Here is a 17058-nt window from a genome sequence, read left to right on the forward strand (position 1 = left end):
TGCTCCTACCCTTCCCTTTATTTGGATCAGTGTATATTTATTTTTGTGTTGTTAATCTGAAAATCAATGACAGTATTTGCATTTTCATGACTAATTAATTTTATTTCTATGTTTTATTAAAAAATTAGCTCACTGGACTTCCCCAGTGGTGCAGAGGTTAAGAATCCACCTGCCAATGCAGGGGACATGGGTTCGAGCCCTGGTCTGGGATGATCCCACATGCCATGGAGCAGCTAAGCCTGTGCACCACGACTACTGAGCCTGCGCTCTACAGCCCGCAAGCCACAACTACTGAGCCTGCGTGCCGCAACTACTGAAGCCCATGCACCTAGAGCCCATGCTCCGCAACAAGAGAAGCACACTGCAACGAAGAGTAGCCCCTGCTCGCCACAACTGGAGAAAGCTTGCATGTGTCAATGAAGACCCAACACAGCCAAAAATAAATAAATAAATTTATAAAAATAAAAAAATAGTTCACTGAAAAGCCAAGTGGTGGGCTAGACTTATATTTCTTACTCTAGTTTTTTCTTTTCTTTTAAAGAAATTTATTTATTTTTGGCTGCGTTGGGTCTTTGTTGCTGTGTGCAGGCTTTCTCTAGTTGCAGCGAGCAGCGTCTACTCTTCATTGCAGTGTGTGTACTTTTCATTGCAGTGCGTGGACTTCTCATTGCAGTGGCTTTCCTTGTTGTGGAGCACGGGCTCTAGGCACCCAGGCTTCAGTAGTTGTGGCACGTGGGCTCAGTAGTCATGGCTTGCAGGCTCTAGAGCACAGGCTCAGTAGTGGTGCACGGGCTCAGGTGCTCCGCGGCACGTGGGATCTTCCCGGACCAGGGATCGAACCGGAGTCCGCTGCACTGGTGGGCGGATTCTTAACCACTGTGCCACCAGCGAAGTCCCCTTACTCTAGTTTTAATGCTATGATTACTCAAAGAAGAGAGTCTGAGTGCATTCTTCATTTCTACACCCCACCAATTACTTCCTATATATTCAGTTTTTCCCAGACATGAATGTGCCCTTATACTTCCCCCTCCCTCCTCAGAGATTTCTTTTCCAGGGTTTCACTTTCTGGCTCCAATCTGACCTGGTCACCTTTAATCTTCTTGTTCAGTTGTTGTCTTGTGATTTTGCTTCACTGCTCTCTTGGGTCAGAGCCATTGTTTCTTGGATCTCACACATTTTTTTTAATGCCTTCATTTAGTGGAGGCATACCATCAGCTAACTGCCTAAGAGAAAAAAATATTTATTTTTTTTTTAAGGAAACTTTTTTTTTCTTTTTGGCCATGCCACATGACTCACGGGATCTTAGTTCCCTGACCAGGGATCGAACTCCCTGAAGCATGGAGTCCTAACCAAGGAATTCCCGAGAAAATATCTTTATTACCTGCCTGCTATTTGTGTCTGGGTAGGTGTGTATAGAAGCCTAGGTTAAAAATATTTTCCTCTCAGAACTTGGAAGTCTTTCCTTCACAGTTTTCCAACATATCCAGAGTTCCAATTACAGTCTAATTCTTGTTCTTCTGTAGGTAACCTAGTGTGTGTGTGTTTTTTTTTGTTTTTGTTTTTTTTTGTGGTACGCGGGTCTCTCACCGTTGTGGCCTCTCCCATTGCGGAGCACAGGCTCCGGAAGCACAGGCTCAGCGGCCATGGCTCACGGGCCCAGCCGCTCCGCGGCATGTGGGATCTTCCCGGACCGGGGCACGAACCCGTGTCCCCTGCATTGGCAGGCAGACTCTCAACCACTGCACCACCAGGGAAGCCCAGTGTGTGTGTTTTTGTGTACGTGTATGTGTGTTTCTTGTCTGGAAGTTTTTAGGGCCTTCTGTTTGGTTCTGGAATTTAACAGTTTCACGCTGAGTAAAAGTTAAAGTGCTTATAGTGACCTGCAAGGCCCTCTATGGTCTGGCTCCCAATTCTCAGTTTCTCCTCAAACCTTACTACTCTCCAGTAGCTTACTCCTTTCCAGCCACAGTAGCCTCCCTACCATTCCTTGAACTTGCCTAGAATGTGTTGGAGCCTGCTCTTTAGCTATTCTCACTACTGATATGCTCCACCCACAGATAGTCTCCTTCAAAGGCAGACTCTTCCTGCCTACCTTATTTAATACTGCAACCCTCCTGCTGCTGCCCCTGTACTCTCAATCCCTCTTACCTTGTTCTACCTTTTTCTCTATTCTATAACATACTTGTAACATACTATAACATTTACTTATGCTAAGTGTTTATTGTCAGTCTCTCACTGAGAAAATCAAATCTTCATGAGATGAAGAAATTTACTTTGTTATCTTAAATGCCTAGAAGAAAGCCTTTACTTTATAAGTGCTCAATAGATTTTTGTTGAATGATATTGGTTATGTTGAACTCATACAGCTAGCTCATAAATGATTCCTATTCAGGCAGGCCAAAGAAAGGATGACAAAGAGGATCACAGTGTTCCATTAGTGGAAGAGTCGAACCTAAGATGTACTCACTTTGAGATTACAGTCTTGTAATTTATCAAGAAAGAAACTGGCTTGCATTTCAGATGGACTGGTATAAGTCAATAGCTCTGTAGTTTGTGGGGTGCAAAGAGTTGTTCTTTCAAAACATGGGATATGGGCTTCCCTGGTGGCGCAGTGGTTGAGAGTCCGCCTACCGATGCAGAGGACACGGGTTCGTGCCCCGGTCCGGGAAGATCCCACATGCCGTGGAGCGGCTGGGCCCGTGAGCCATGGCTGCTGAGCCTGCGTGTCCGGAGCCTGTGCTCCGCAACAGGAGAGGCCACAACAGTGAGAGGCCCGCGTACCGCAAAAAAAAAAAAAAAAAGGGATATGTTAAACACCAAATCCATGGATGGAACTTTTTTTGGACATTAATTTGAGGGACCAAACATGAAGCTGTAAAAGAAACCAAGCAATTCTACCAGGGTTGGTAACAGCTTTAATGAAAAACTTTGGGGGAAAAAAAGAATATGTCTTTTACATTATTTTTGGACTTCAAAATATCCTGTTCCCACACCCTCAAACCCCTCTCACGAAGATAACCAACTACAGTAGTGTAAACTTAGTTAATTCAATAAAACACATACTTCAACTGATGCAGTTAATTCTAATGAAAACTGAAAGATCACAGCATAGATTTTAAAGAACAATTGTTCATTGATGGTTTATATACATTTGTGAGAATTGCTTATAAGTGGACTTGCATACCTATTTTTTCTTTCATTCATTTATTCTCCAAAAATGTGTTGACTGCTGATACAGTCCTAGCCTTCAAGGTTCACGCAGTCTAGATCAAGAAAACAGACAAGTGGACAGGCCTAAACTTACACAGTGAGTTTTAGAATCCAATTTTCTGATTCTCTAGAATACTGTTTAGAATTTAATTTAAAATTCACATTTTCAGTACTTAGTCAAATGCAAAATATAATTTACAAACACTTTAAACATCCATTGTTGAAATGTGAGATGCACTTTTGACTTTTAAACATCTATTTTATACCCATGTTGCAATTAATTAAAACATGATTCTATAAATTCTGACTAGAAGTCGTATTGCATCTTATAATGACTATATTCCTGTTTTTGAAGTGTCTTATCCACATTATATTTGAGTGTCTCAAAACACTGTGTATAATATGTATGCCTGGATGCTGGATTTATTAATCAGAAAAGAAGTGAGAGGCAGAATATAGTAGTCATTAATGGAGCCAGGTTTCACATGTCAAGGAAAATTTCACAGAAGAGGCCAGTTTGAAGAGTATCTTCAAGATGAGACATGGAATTGGAGCAGTTTGGGCCAATATTCTGTTAATAGCTATATAATCATCATGGACAAATCTATTTTCCCCTGCATAGTGTCAGGACACATAATGACGTCTAGCCAGGCTGAAATTTTTTTGAATTTTTGAATTTTATTTATTTTTTTATACAGCAGGTTCTTATTAGTCACCCATTTTATACACATCAGTGTATACATGTCAATCCCAATCTCTCAATTCATCACATCATTTTTTTAAAAAAATTTATTTATTTTTGGCTGCATCTGGTCTTAGTTGTGGCATGTGGGATCTTCGTTGAGGCATGCGGGATCTTTTGTTGTGGAGCGTGGGCTTCTCTCTAGCTGTGTCGTGCAGGTTTTCTCTTCTCTAGTTGTGGCACGCAGGCTCCAGGGCATGTGGGCTCTGTAGTTTGCGGCACGTGGGCTCTCTAGTTGAGGTACGTGAGCTCAGTAGTTGTGGTGCGCGGGCTTAGCTGCCCCGCGGCATGTGGGATCCTAGTTTCCCGATCAGGGATGGAACCCACGTCCCCTGCATTGTAAGGCGGATTCTTTACCACTGGACCACCAGGGAAGTCCCCTGGCTGAACTTTTAAAGTTTAAGATGTTTATGTGCTTTTAAAATTTCACTTGACAGCAACCCACTTGATATTCATTTGGCCAAAATGGTATTTAAAAATACTGTGTATAAATGGCCACCTGAATACATTTCTCCCTTAAATTCTAACTCTTGAGACTGTGAGTTTTTATGTTAAGCCCTATTCACACCAAGAAATGCGAACGTTTTTTGCCAACTAGTTATGATTAAGGAGGACTGAAAATGAGGCTCTAGACTTTCTTTTTTTAAATTGAGAATTACTGCTTGGATTCAATTTTTATGGCTTGATCCCAAAATGGATGAATTGGCCCACTTCTGAGGGAACACATTTCATGTAGGGTAGATCTGTGTGTGGGTATTTATCCACTGAATTTATATAGTGTATATTTTATCCCAAATGAAGAATATTAAAAAATATTTACTTGAAAATAAGTCATAAAATTTAAATAGTGAACATAGTTGGACAGAAGGGGAGAAGGGATACAGTCACTTGGAAGAAATAAGATAGAGAATAAAGCAAAGGCAATGTAAAAAAACAACTCAGCATAGCAGGCAATATAACTGATATATTAAGCAGCTAAGGTTATTATGTAATTGATATATTGAGCAACTAAAGTTATTTGATTCTTGGTGCTAGAAGGCATGATTATACTGTTGTAATTTATTTTTAAAAAAAGGGAAAACATGCTTCATTAGATAATGGCTTTTACATTTGACATTTTATTTTATTTTTTACTAAGTATAGTTGATTTACATGTTGTGTTAGTTTCTGGTGTAGAGCAAAGTGGTTCAGATATATATTTGTGTTTGTGTGTGTGTGTGTATTCTTTTTCATATACTTTTCCATTATGATTTATTACAGGATATTGAATATAGTTCCCTGTGCTATACAATAGGACCTTGTTGTTTATACATTTGACATTTTATATAGCAGATTTAAACACATCTAAGTATTCTTCAGTTCTATAAGGCCAAAATACTTAACTTTACAAACTTCTCAAATTTCACATGTAAAAAGTCATGCAAACTAAATGAATACCAAGCATTTAGCCCCCTAAAATACGTTAGTGACTCTTGAGGGTCATAAGTAAAAAACAAATTTCTTTTGCTCCTGAAGATCTAACAATCTACTTTGGAAGACAACATATAGAATAATTGGAGAATAGTAAAGTGCTGAATAAAAGCTTATGCTTTCTTATAAACAAATGCTAAATTATGTGGTAGAGAGTGAGATAATTTTAGAAATTTAGAAATCAATGTGGAGTAAAGTCAGCAAAAGCTTCATAGAGGAAGACAGAGTTTGAAGGATGAATCCAGGTGGGAAAATACTATGAAATGAAGTATGAAAATATAAGCCAACTTCCACAAAATATTTTTGTATGGAAAATGTAATAATTAAAAAACTCAAAGTGCAAATCAAAACCAAAAGGTATCACCTCACATTCATTAGGATGGCTATCATCAAAGAGGAAATAGCAAGGGTTGGTGAGGAATTAGAGAAATTCGAACCCTTGTGAACTGTTGATGGGAATGTAAAATGGTGCAGCCATTATGGAAAACATTATGGGATTCCTCAAAAAATTAAAAATAGAATTACCGTATGATCCAGAAATTCCACTTCTAGGTAAATATCCAAAAGAACTGAAAGCAGAGTGTCAGAGATATTCATAGCAGCACTAAACAATCTCTAAAAGGTGGAGAACTTAGAACTACTACCCATTGCTAACATTTTTCCTTCTGAGATAATATTTCAACTCTCCACCCTTACTTTCTAGGTAATTTTCAACTTTTAATACTTATTTATCCTTTCTTACTTTTACTCTAGCTTTCTCTCATGTTCATTAAATAGTGGCCCTTTAAAATATTTGTTACACTTACACCTGAGATTATAGTGAAAGAGTATGTCTTAGTTTTCTACTAATCATTAGTTCAACTAAGAGGCATCTAATTCCTAAGATAATCTTTGCCTATTAAATCTCAAATGACTACCTTCATTCCTATACCCATTTAGACTAAATTAGATTTCTTTGACTTTTCAATTGGCAAGACCAAGCAGGTAGGCCTTCAGTAGTGGTCTTGCATAGAAAGACATAAATCTAGAGTCTGTTGCTTTGACAGGCACATTTTTGTTCTAACTCACAGACTGTTTGGTAGTAGTTCATAGGTTTGCCTGAACTTCTTGAACAGCAGAACTTGTAAACTATTCGGAAATCAAAATACCAGGTCAACAGTAGATAAGGCAGATATTTCCTTCCCCAATTTCTAGAGCCTTAAGAAGCAGAAGCCCCCAAAACTAGTGGGTGATGTGTCCCTTGCTGGAGCTGGACTGAATACGGAAAGTGGTAACACCGTGACTATGGATCATTCCCTCTGGTGTTCATGTGACCAGTGGGGCTGCAACTGATTTGGATATAGGACTTCAGTTGTAGGAAACACTAAGACTGTGCTTAGGTGAACCTGTGCCTTAGCTGATCCCAGCCAATATTGTTTTTCAATGCGTAAGAGATTTTTGGAGATAATTTTGTTTCAGATTGAACTTTACTATGTTAGTATTACCTATTAAGTACCACCCCAGTTTAATCTTTTGTATTGCAAGAGGAAACAGATGATCATTATCAAATTACCACTATCACTAATTCCTTCAAACAGACTTCCAAACCACTGGTCTCTGTTGCAGAGATCCTACTCATTCTGACCCCTTTATCCCCACTATTTCCATTGGAGTTTTCACCTCCTGATGTGAGCAGAACTTTCTCTTCATAGTCTTTAAAAATAATTAGTCATAGACTGTTGTGAAATCTGAAAATAACATTAGAGCAAAAATGTAGGTGCTTGAATCCTTCCCAATTTTCTCCTCTCAAACCAAGGGAATCTCCTTTTCAAAAGCTACTAGACTCAGTAGGACTGAATTTGTGCCTCCAACCTGGGGCATGATGGCTTACCTAAGAATGTTTCTGGGCCCAATTTGTGTGCATGTGTACCTCATGGCTGGGACATGCAAAGAATCTTGAGAGTTGCTCCTAGATTCCCTCGAGAACTAAATTCATGTAAGATCGGAAGGAATGATGGGCGCTACTCAAGAAGACAGGTCAAGGGTAAGAAAAACTGTGACTCCGAGGACTATGGAAGCACATCCGAAGCCAAGGGGAAGCCTGTGTTCTGCCTTAGAACACAGAAGGAAGGAGTTGAGGGGACAGGGGTTGTATTGAATATATCACAGACTAGAATCCATGTGAGTCCATTTCATACATTAATTATATAACAATTTACTGTATACCATGTTTCTTAAATGAATAATATTATTCAAAGGTGTTCAGAATCGTCTTATTAGAATAGATGCTGCACAAGGCACAAAGCTCTCTTAAAGTGCTGTTTATAGGGAAAAAGTCTAGTTTCTCATAAACACAAGTTTTTGTATAGAAGCAGTACTGAGAGAATAACAGCGAACTTTTGGGCTGCAGAGAGAGAGATCAATTGATCCAGGGCCGGAAAGAGAGATTCAGTTCAGGAAAGAGCACCCCTGAGAGGAGCAGGCACTGATGGCTGTCAATTCAAAGCTGTGGTATTCATCAAGGGCATGGGCTAGGCGCTGCCAGGCAAGGAAATGGCCCTTAGGAACAGCAGAGAAGGTCACTTTAGGGAGATGATGTACCCTGCCCCTCAGGTCACCCTTGCAGAAGATGGTGAGACTTCTGTGTATCATCAGTCTTTAGTTTTATTAGTCTGGTTCGACTAGACAATCTCTAGTCAATTCCTTCTGTCTGAGAATTCAGTCTTATGACCTGAGTGAGGAAACAGCATCATAATTTTCCAGCATTCTGACAGCATGGGCCAATTACACAAGGCTCTAAACAGTGAAATGGTTCTCAGATTCCAAGCTGGGAGGGAGGAATGATAGGAAAATGAATTGCACATATTCCCTTCCAAAATAGTCCTACTTAGTGCCAACCAATTCCATCTTTATCCTGTAGTAATTTTCCTACCTTTCCTAATTCAGCAAACGGATTTATATCTGGCAAAGAGATGATTATAAATTTGTCATTTGGTGTTCTGCATAAAAGTTTGGTAATATCTTCGTTATAAAGTCAATATGTTGCTTTTTAAAAATTAAACTTAGTTATTTAAAAACTTTATTATGGAAATTTTCAAATAGAAAAGAAAAAGTTGAATACTATACCAAACCCTAATTTGTCCATTTTATTCAGCTCCAATAGTTAATAAGATATCACAGTCTTATTTCATTAACCACCACTTCCAGCCCCTAGATTATTACTTTTTCCCTTGTTTTGGTTATGTTTTATTTCGTTTTCCCCCACATCCTAGTCACTGAATTACTTTCAAGCAAATCCCAGACATTTCATTTGGTAGATACAATTAACATACCTGAAAACAATTCCCCTTCATTGAATACTTGTTTAATATCAAATATACACTCAGTGTTCTAAATATCCCCAACTGTTTCATAAAATTTTTTGCAGTCTGTTCAAATCAAAATCTAAATAAAGTCCATACGTTGCCTTTAGCTAATATAACTCAAAAGCCCCTCTCTCTAATATCTCTTTAAATCTATAGATTACCCTTCCGTCTGTATTTTTTTCTTGCTATATATTTTTAAAGAAACTATGTCATCTGTCCTACAAAATTTCTCACTTTCTTGATTTCTGTTGCCTGCATATGTATATATATATATATATATATATATATATATATATATATATATATATATTTTTTTTTTTTTTAAACACGTTATCTCATTTTGTCTACATAACTACCTGATGAAGTAGAAAGAAGAGATAGTTTTACCACTGAGCAAAGGAGTTGATCAGGGTACAGAGAGCTAAAGCGGTTTGTCCAAACTTGGAGTTAATAAGTAGTTGAACCAAAACTAGAATCCAGGAAATACATTTCTTAAACCAGGGCTCAGCTCTTTTTACCCAAACACTGAACCTCTTATTTCATGAATTAAAGCAGTATTAAAACACCAAATATCCTGAGGAGGCTTTGAATAAAAAAATTAAAATATTATTAGTACAGTTTAATGTTTTAATTTCTTAAAAGTAATCCATGTACACTGTTATCTAGGCAGCATTTGTCATGAATGGGAATCACTGAGCCTCAATATATGTATATATGTTTACTTGTCTACAGTAGTATATATGCCTATATGACTGTCTTAAATTTATTCTTTCGTATCATTCACATGCTTGAGTATTTCTTTGTCTTAGTTGCTATACTAGATTATAAACTTTTGGATGCAAAGTACAGTGTTAGTTTCTCTGCAGTTTCTCATAGTCAGATGTATGTGCCTGATATTCAGGGTTTTTGGTGAAAAACAAAGGCAAACTGGGCTATGTGAATTCTCATTCAGTACTGAAGTAGAAACAGCATTTTCTGAGTAATGAAATACCTTCTACGTCTCTGCTTATTTTTCACTGCCATCTACTGGTGCCTGGTGTTATTTCTGATTAAGATCTTTCGGGGGAAGTCTGTCATAGGGACTTGAATGGAGAAAAAAGAAATTATGAAGTCATAAAAATTCTTTGAGAAAGTTCCTTTCAAAGGAATAGGTGCTTTCTTGGTAAGTAAAGCTACCTTAAGTGTACAATAAAAATTACTAACTTCTAAAAATTTCCATATCTATTATAATACCCTCTAAGCATTATAAAATCTGCTAATTATAGATCATCTACAAATTTTGGGGCATAAAATGAGTATAACTTCTATAGAGTAAAATTAAAATTATATTTAAATGTAAGCAAAGAGACTGAAGGATTGCTGTAAAATAGCAAGTCAGAAATGATAAAGGGCTGAGATAATATAGTAGAGATCTGTGAAGAGCACAGAATCTAGATAAAGATGAGGTAGATGAAATGACTGATTGATGGCTTAGGGACAATGAAGAGGGAATTATGATGACTCCAAAGTTTTAGTTGGACTCTTAGAATAACTGCCTTAACAAAGTGTAAATTCTAAGGAAGAACACATTTGAAAGAGAAATATAAGTTCAGTTTTGGACATGCTAAGTTTGATATTTGTTGATTCAATGCCCTTGGTTGCACTGTCAATTAAACATGTGTTCAATGGTAACTAAATTTACCGTGATCACTCCACGATGTATACAAATGTCGAATCATTACGTTGTACACCTCAAAATAATAACAATAAAAGAATATAAAAAAGAAAAAAATATGAGTATAACTTCTAGCCAACAATTCTTACCACAGTTGAATTACTGGCAAATTAATTTTAACAAATTTAACAATATAGAACGATACTGCTGGTTGTTAATTAGAGTATATATTATACATACATGTGCTAGGTTCTGAAAACAGAGCAGAACATAAGAAAGCCATGGCTTTGATCCTAAGAGAAGATAATTGTAAATATTGGAGGGAGGAAGTAGAAAAATTTCTCGTTTAGGCTTTTTCTAAGTTTATGCAAAACACATCAACAAAATGAATTCTAAAAGTAACTTAATCTCTGTAGTAAAATAGGTATTTTTTTGCATTTTGAATTTATCATTATAGTTAATACAGATTAAATTAGCTTTCCTAACCCCTTATATAGTGATTTAGATTAAGGACTTTTGATATGTCATATTATTGAGTCTTGTGTTCTTTGGTGACTTGTTTTTGGGAGAGAATGAATTGCTGAGGTAGTTTTAAAAATCACAATGCAGTTGATCTAACAGTAACCTCCGTTTTTATACTAAGCCATATGAAACATTGCTATTCTAACCCTGAAAAATTTATTATATAAATACACATATCACTTTTATAAATCATCAAACATTTTTTATTCACTTGTTTAGCAACATAGGAAGTAAAAGAAACAAAATGCAGAACTAAGAAAAGAAAGGTTAGTCACTAGTTAGGGTAAGTCGAAATTTAAATTTACTCAAAAATAGAGTAATACTATTTTGATTACTGTAACTCTGAAATATAATCTTTCTCAAGATTGCTTTGGCTATTTGGGGGTCTTTTGTGGTTCTGTACAAATTTTAAGATCGTTTGTTGTAGTTTTGTGAAAAATGCCATTGGAATTTTTTTAAAATTAATTTTTGGCTGTGTTGGGCCTTTGTTGCTGTGCACGGGCTTTCTCTAGTTGCAGCAAGCAGGGGCTACTTTGTTGCAGTGTGCGGGCTTCTCATTGTGGTGGCTTCTCTTGTTGCAGAGCACGGGCTCTAGGCGTGTGGGCTTCAGTAGTTGTGGCACGTGGGCTCTAGAGTGCAGGCTCAGTAGTAGTGGCGCACGGGCTTAGTTGCTCCACAGCATGTGGGATCTTCCTAGACCAGGGATCGAACCTGTGTCCCCTGCATTGGCAGGTGGATTCTTAACCACTGTGCCACCAGGGAAGTCCCCCATTGGAATTTTGATAGATGTTGCATTGAACCTACAGATTGCTTTGTGTAGTATGGACAGCTTAACAATATTCTTCCAATCCATGAGTATGGAATGTCTTTCCATTCATGTGAGTCTTTTCAATTTCTTTCATCAATGTCTTACAGTTTTTAGTGTACAGGTCTTTGACCTCCTTGGTTAAATTTATTCCTAGATATCCTTTTTGATGCAACTGTAAATGGAATTGTTTTCTTAACTTCTCTGACAGTTTATTAGTTTATAGAAATGCAACTGATTTTTGTGTATTCATTTTGTATCCTGCAACTTTACTAATTTATTAGTTCTAACAGTTTTCTGGTAGAGTCTTCAGGGTTTTCTATATATAATATCATGTCATCTGCAAGTAGAAACTGTTTTACTTCTTCCCTTCAGATTTGGATGCCATTTATTTCTACTTCTTGAGAGCTTTTATTATGAATAGATGTTGAATTTTGTCAAATGACTTTCCAGCATATATTGAGATGATCATATGACTTTTATCTTCCATTTTTAAAATATGATTAGTAGATGATTTGCAGATGTTGAACCATCTTGCACCTCTGGAATAAATCCCACTTGATCATGGGGTTTCATCCTTGTACTGTATTTTTGAATTAGGTTTGATGATAATTTGTTGAGGATTTTTGCATCATTGTTCATTAGGGATATTGGCCTGTAATTTTCCTTTCTTATAGTTTCCTTGACTGGTCTTGGTATTGGGGTAATGCTTGCCTCCTAAAAAGAGTTTGGAAACTTCCCTCTTCTATTTTTTGGAAGAGTTTGAGAAAGGTTGCCATCTGGTCTTAGACTTTTGTTTGTTGGAAAGTTTCTGATTACTAATTCAACCTCCTTACTAGTAATGGGGCTGTTCAGATTTTCTATTTCTTTATAATTCAGTCTTGGTAGGTTGTATGTTCTAGGAATTATCCATTTCTTCTCATTTATCCAATTTAAAGTTTTGTCAATTTTATCTTTCCAAGAAACCATCTCTTAGTTTCATTGATCTTTTCTGTTTACTTTTTAGTCTCTGTTTCATTTATTTCTGCTCTGATATTTATTTCCTTTCTTCTGCTACCGTTGGGCTTTGTTTGCTCTTGCTTTTCTAGTTCCTCTAGGAGTAAAGTTAGGCTGTTTATTTGACACTTTTCTTGTTTCTTGAGGTAGGCTTTTTATTGCTGTTTGCTTCTTAGAAATGCAGCATCCCATATCTTTTGGTATTTTGTACTTCCATTTTCATTTGTCTCAAGTTATTTTTTGATTTCCCTTTTGATTTCTTCTTTGACTCATTTGCTGTTCAGGAGCATATTGTTTAATCTCTGCATATCTGAAAATTTTCCAGTCTTCCTTTTATAATTGTGTTCTAGTTTCACACCATTGTGGTCAGAGGATATGCTTGATATGATTTCAAACTTCTTAAATTAAGACTTGTTTTGTGGCCTAACATATGATCTATCCTGAATAATGTTCCATGTACATTTGAAAAGAATGTGTATTTTTCTGCTTTTGGATGAAATGTTCTGTAAATGTCTGTTAAGTCCATCTGGCCAAACGTGTTGTTTAAAAGTCCAATGATTCCTATTGATCTTCTGTCTGGAAGATCTATCCATTGATAAAAGTGGGATATTGAAGTCCTTTACTATTATTGTATTGCTGTCAATTTTTCCCTTTAAATCTGTTAATAATTACTCTATATATTTAGGTACTCCTATGTTGGGTGCATAAATATTTACAAATGTTACATTTTCTTGTTGGACTGACATCATTATTATATAATGATCTTCTCTGTCACTATTACTTGCTTTGTGCTAAAGTCTATTTTCTCTGGTATGAGTATGGCTATCCCAGCTTTCTTTCGGTTTCATCTGCATGAAATCTTTTCCTATCCCTTCACTTTGAGACTATCTGTGTCCTTAAAGCTGGAGTGAGTCTCTTGTCAGTAGCATACAGTTGGGTTTTTTTTTTTATTTTTTTATCCATCCAGCCATTCTATGTGTTTTGATTGGAGATTAAATTCATTTACATTTAGATTATAGGTTGGTGAGGCCTTACTAATACCATCTCTTAATTGTTTTCTGGCTATTTTGTAGTTCCTTTGTTCTTCTTTTCTGTTGCCTTCATCTGTGAATTGATGATGATCTGTAATGATATGCTTTGATTCTCTTCTCTTTATCTCTTGTGACTCTACTGTAGGTTTTTGCTTTATGGTTACTATGAGACTTACATAGATAATCTTTTATATATGTCTGTTTTATGCTATAACAATTTAGCTTCAGTAACCTACAAAAACTCTACCCTTTTACTTCCCCCTCTTATATATTTGATGTTACAATTTACATGTTTTTCTTGTGTATCCATTAAGAAATTATTGTAATTCATTATTTTTGTTACTTGTGTTTTAACCTTTGAAACTAGATTTGTAAGTGATTAACTCACCAGCATTAGCGTATTCTGAATCTAATTATATATTTACCTCTACCAGTGAGATTTATATTTTCGTATGTTTTCCTGTTACTAACTAGTGTCATTTCAGTTCAGCTTAAAGAATCCCCTTTAACATTTGTTGTAAGCCATGTCTAGTGGTGATAAAGTCTTTCAGCTTTTGCTTTTCTGGAAAACTCTTCTTCAATTCTGAAGGACAGCTTTGCCAGGTAGACTATTCTTAGTTGGCAGTTTTTTGTTTCTTTCAGCATGTTGAATACACCATGCTACTCCCTCCTGGCCTGCAAAGTTTCTGCTAAAAAAATCTGCTTATAGTCTAATGAGGGTTCCCTTGTATGAAACAATTTTTTTTTTTTCTTGCTGCTTTAAAGATTCTGTCTTTTGGGCTTCCCTGGTAGCACAGTGGTTGAGAGTCTGCCTGCCGATGCAGGGGACATGGGTTCGTGCCCCGGTGCGGGAAGATCCCACATGCCACGGAGTGGTTGGGCCCATGAGCCATGGCTGCTGAGCCTGCGTGTCCAGAGCCTGTGCTCTGCAATGGGAGAGGCCACAGCAGTGAGACACCCGCATACTGCAAAAAAAAAAAAAAAGATTCTGTCTTTTGCAATTTAGTTATAACTTGTCTTAGTGTGGGTCTCTTTAGATCATCATATTTAGAACTCTGAGCTTCCTGGATCTGGGTGTCTGTGTCTTTTCCCAGGTTAGGGAAGCTTATAGCCATTATTTCTTTAAATTTTTCTGCCCTTTCTGGGACCCCTGTAATGCAAATACTGGGTTGCTTGATGGTATCCTATAAGCTATCTTTACTCTTTTTCATTCTTTCACTTTTCACTGCTCTGATTGGATGAATTCCACTGTTTTGTCTTTGACTTCACTGATCCTTTTTCTACTTCATTTAGTGTACTGTTGGCCCCTCTACTGAATTTTTCATTTGTTATTGTATTCTTCAGCTCTGTAATTTTTACTTGCTACATTCTTATATTTTCTGCATTGAAATTCTCACTTTGTTCATGCATCATTCTCCTGACCTCAGTGAGCATCTTTATGACTATATTTTGAAACATTATTAGATAAATCACTACCTCCATTTCATTAAGGTCTTTTTCTGAGGTTTTATCTAGTTCTTTGTTTGGAACATAGTCCTCTGTTTCTTCATTTTCCTTGACTCTGTGTTGGTTTCTATGCATTAGGTAAAACCAGCTCTCCCAGTTTTGAAGGTCTTGTGTAGATGAACCTTATCATTTAACCATGCCCTAGCTCTTGGCTATCACATCTTTGTGATCTTCCAAGCCGACTTCTTTGTTCTTAGTGGCTCTCAGTAGTGGAGAGTGTACCAAGACCTGTCAGTGTCCCAGAGGGGATGGATCTCAGTCCCACACTTAGATGCAGGCTGATTGGAAACTATTCTCAGGCAGCAGCTTTTAAAGTATGCAAATACACCTCCTGAGGATGACTGGGAGATGGCATTTCTGTCTGCTCTCTTTGCACTGGGGCTTGTGGGGAACTGCTTGTTTGCTACAGTCCTATGGGATCCACAAGCATTGCTGGCCACCAGAACCAGGTGTTCAAGGGATGTCCCCTGGGTGGCAGCCATAATAGCTGGGGTGCCAGATGTTTGCACAAACTCCTTCTCTGGAGGTGCTGGTGATCTGGTGTGAGGCACACAAAGATGGTGCCTGCCAGCCTCCATGGTCTCTGTAGAGTAGTAATGTAGTGAGTCCCTAGGAGTGTGTTAAAGTAGAAGACTGCTGTTCAGGCTAGAGCATTTAAGATAAGCAAATAGGCCTGTTCCATGTAAAGACTGGGCAGTTTCAGTATGTTCCCTCTGTGCTAGGCCTTGGGGGATTAGCCATGGTGATTCCATACAATCCTGTTAAGGAACTGCTTCTCAGATTGCACTAGCCTTGTGGGTCTCAGGGAGACATGGCCTGCTGGCTTTCAAAGCTACATGCTTTGGGGGCCTATCTCTTGGGTCCAAGTCTTAAAAGTTGGAGCACCAGCTGTGGGGTCTGAACCTTTTGATCCTCAGGGAGAAACTGGTAGTCCTGAGTTCCCTCTTGGTCATGTCATTGTGCCAGGTGGGGTTTATGGTGAGGTAGTGTCTCAGCCTCTCCCACCCACTCCAGTGTGGGTTTTTTCTCATTCACCTGATGTGTAAGAGTTGCTCAGCTAGATTCTAGATTTCTTTCAGAGGGAATTGTTCTGTATACAGCCGTATTTTCAATTTGTCCATGGGAGGAGGTGAGTTTGGGAGTCATCTTGTACTGGAACCTATTATTTTAAAAAAAATATTTTACCTCCTCAAGATGTTTGGAATAGCAGTAGTTTACTGAAGAATTGTCTATCATTGTTAGACCAGAGGGCAGACTGATGAAGAACACATTTCTGGGTTTTCCTCTTTCCTACTGTGTCTGGTCATGAGGACCAATCTCAGGTACTGTTAAGTGTATGGTTTGTCTCAGGAGCCCTTGATGGACCAAGTTTCTCCACATGCTGGGACCCTTCTGTTGGACTTATCTTTTCTACTGATCTATTTTACTTACCCACTTTTGAATCTTAAGCAAACCCTAACTTAGAGCAGCACAGACCTTTTCGCATGATTACTAATTTTCAGGCTACTAAATAATTCACTCAAGTGACATGATAATGCAATCGAGTGGTCAAGATACCACATTCCTGGATTTAATATTGATATGGGACAGTTTGGCATCAGCCTCTGTTATTCTGGTTAGTTTCCGCTCACAAAATATATCCAGCTGCTAACAAGGGGACCGTGTGACAGTACAGTTGACCCTTGAACAATGTGTGGGTTAGGGTTGCCAACCCCCAGCACAGTTGAAAACTCATGTGTAACTTTAGAGTTGGCCCTATGTATCTGAAATTCTGCATC

Source organism: Tursiops truncatus, chromosome 7 (genome assembly GCF_011762595.2).
Source record: "Tursiops truncatus isolate mTurTru1 chromosome 7, mTurTru1.mat.Y, whole genome shotgun sequence".
Lineage (NCBI taxonomy): Eukaryota > Metazoa > Chordata > Mammalia > Artiodactyla > Delphinidae > Tursiops > Tursiops truncatus.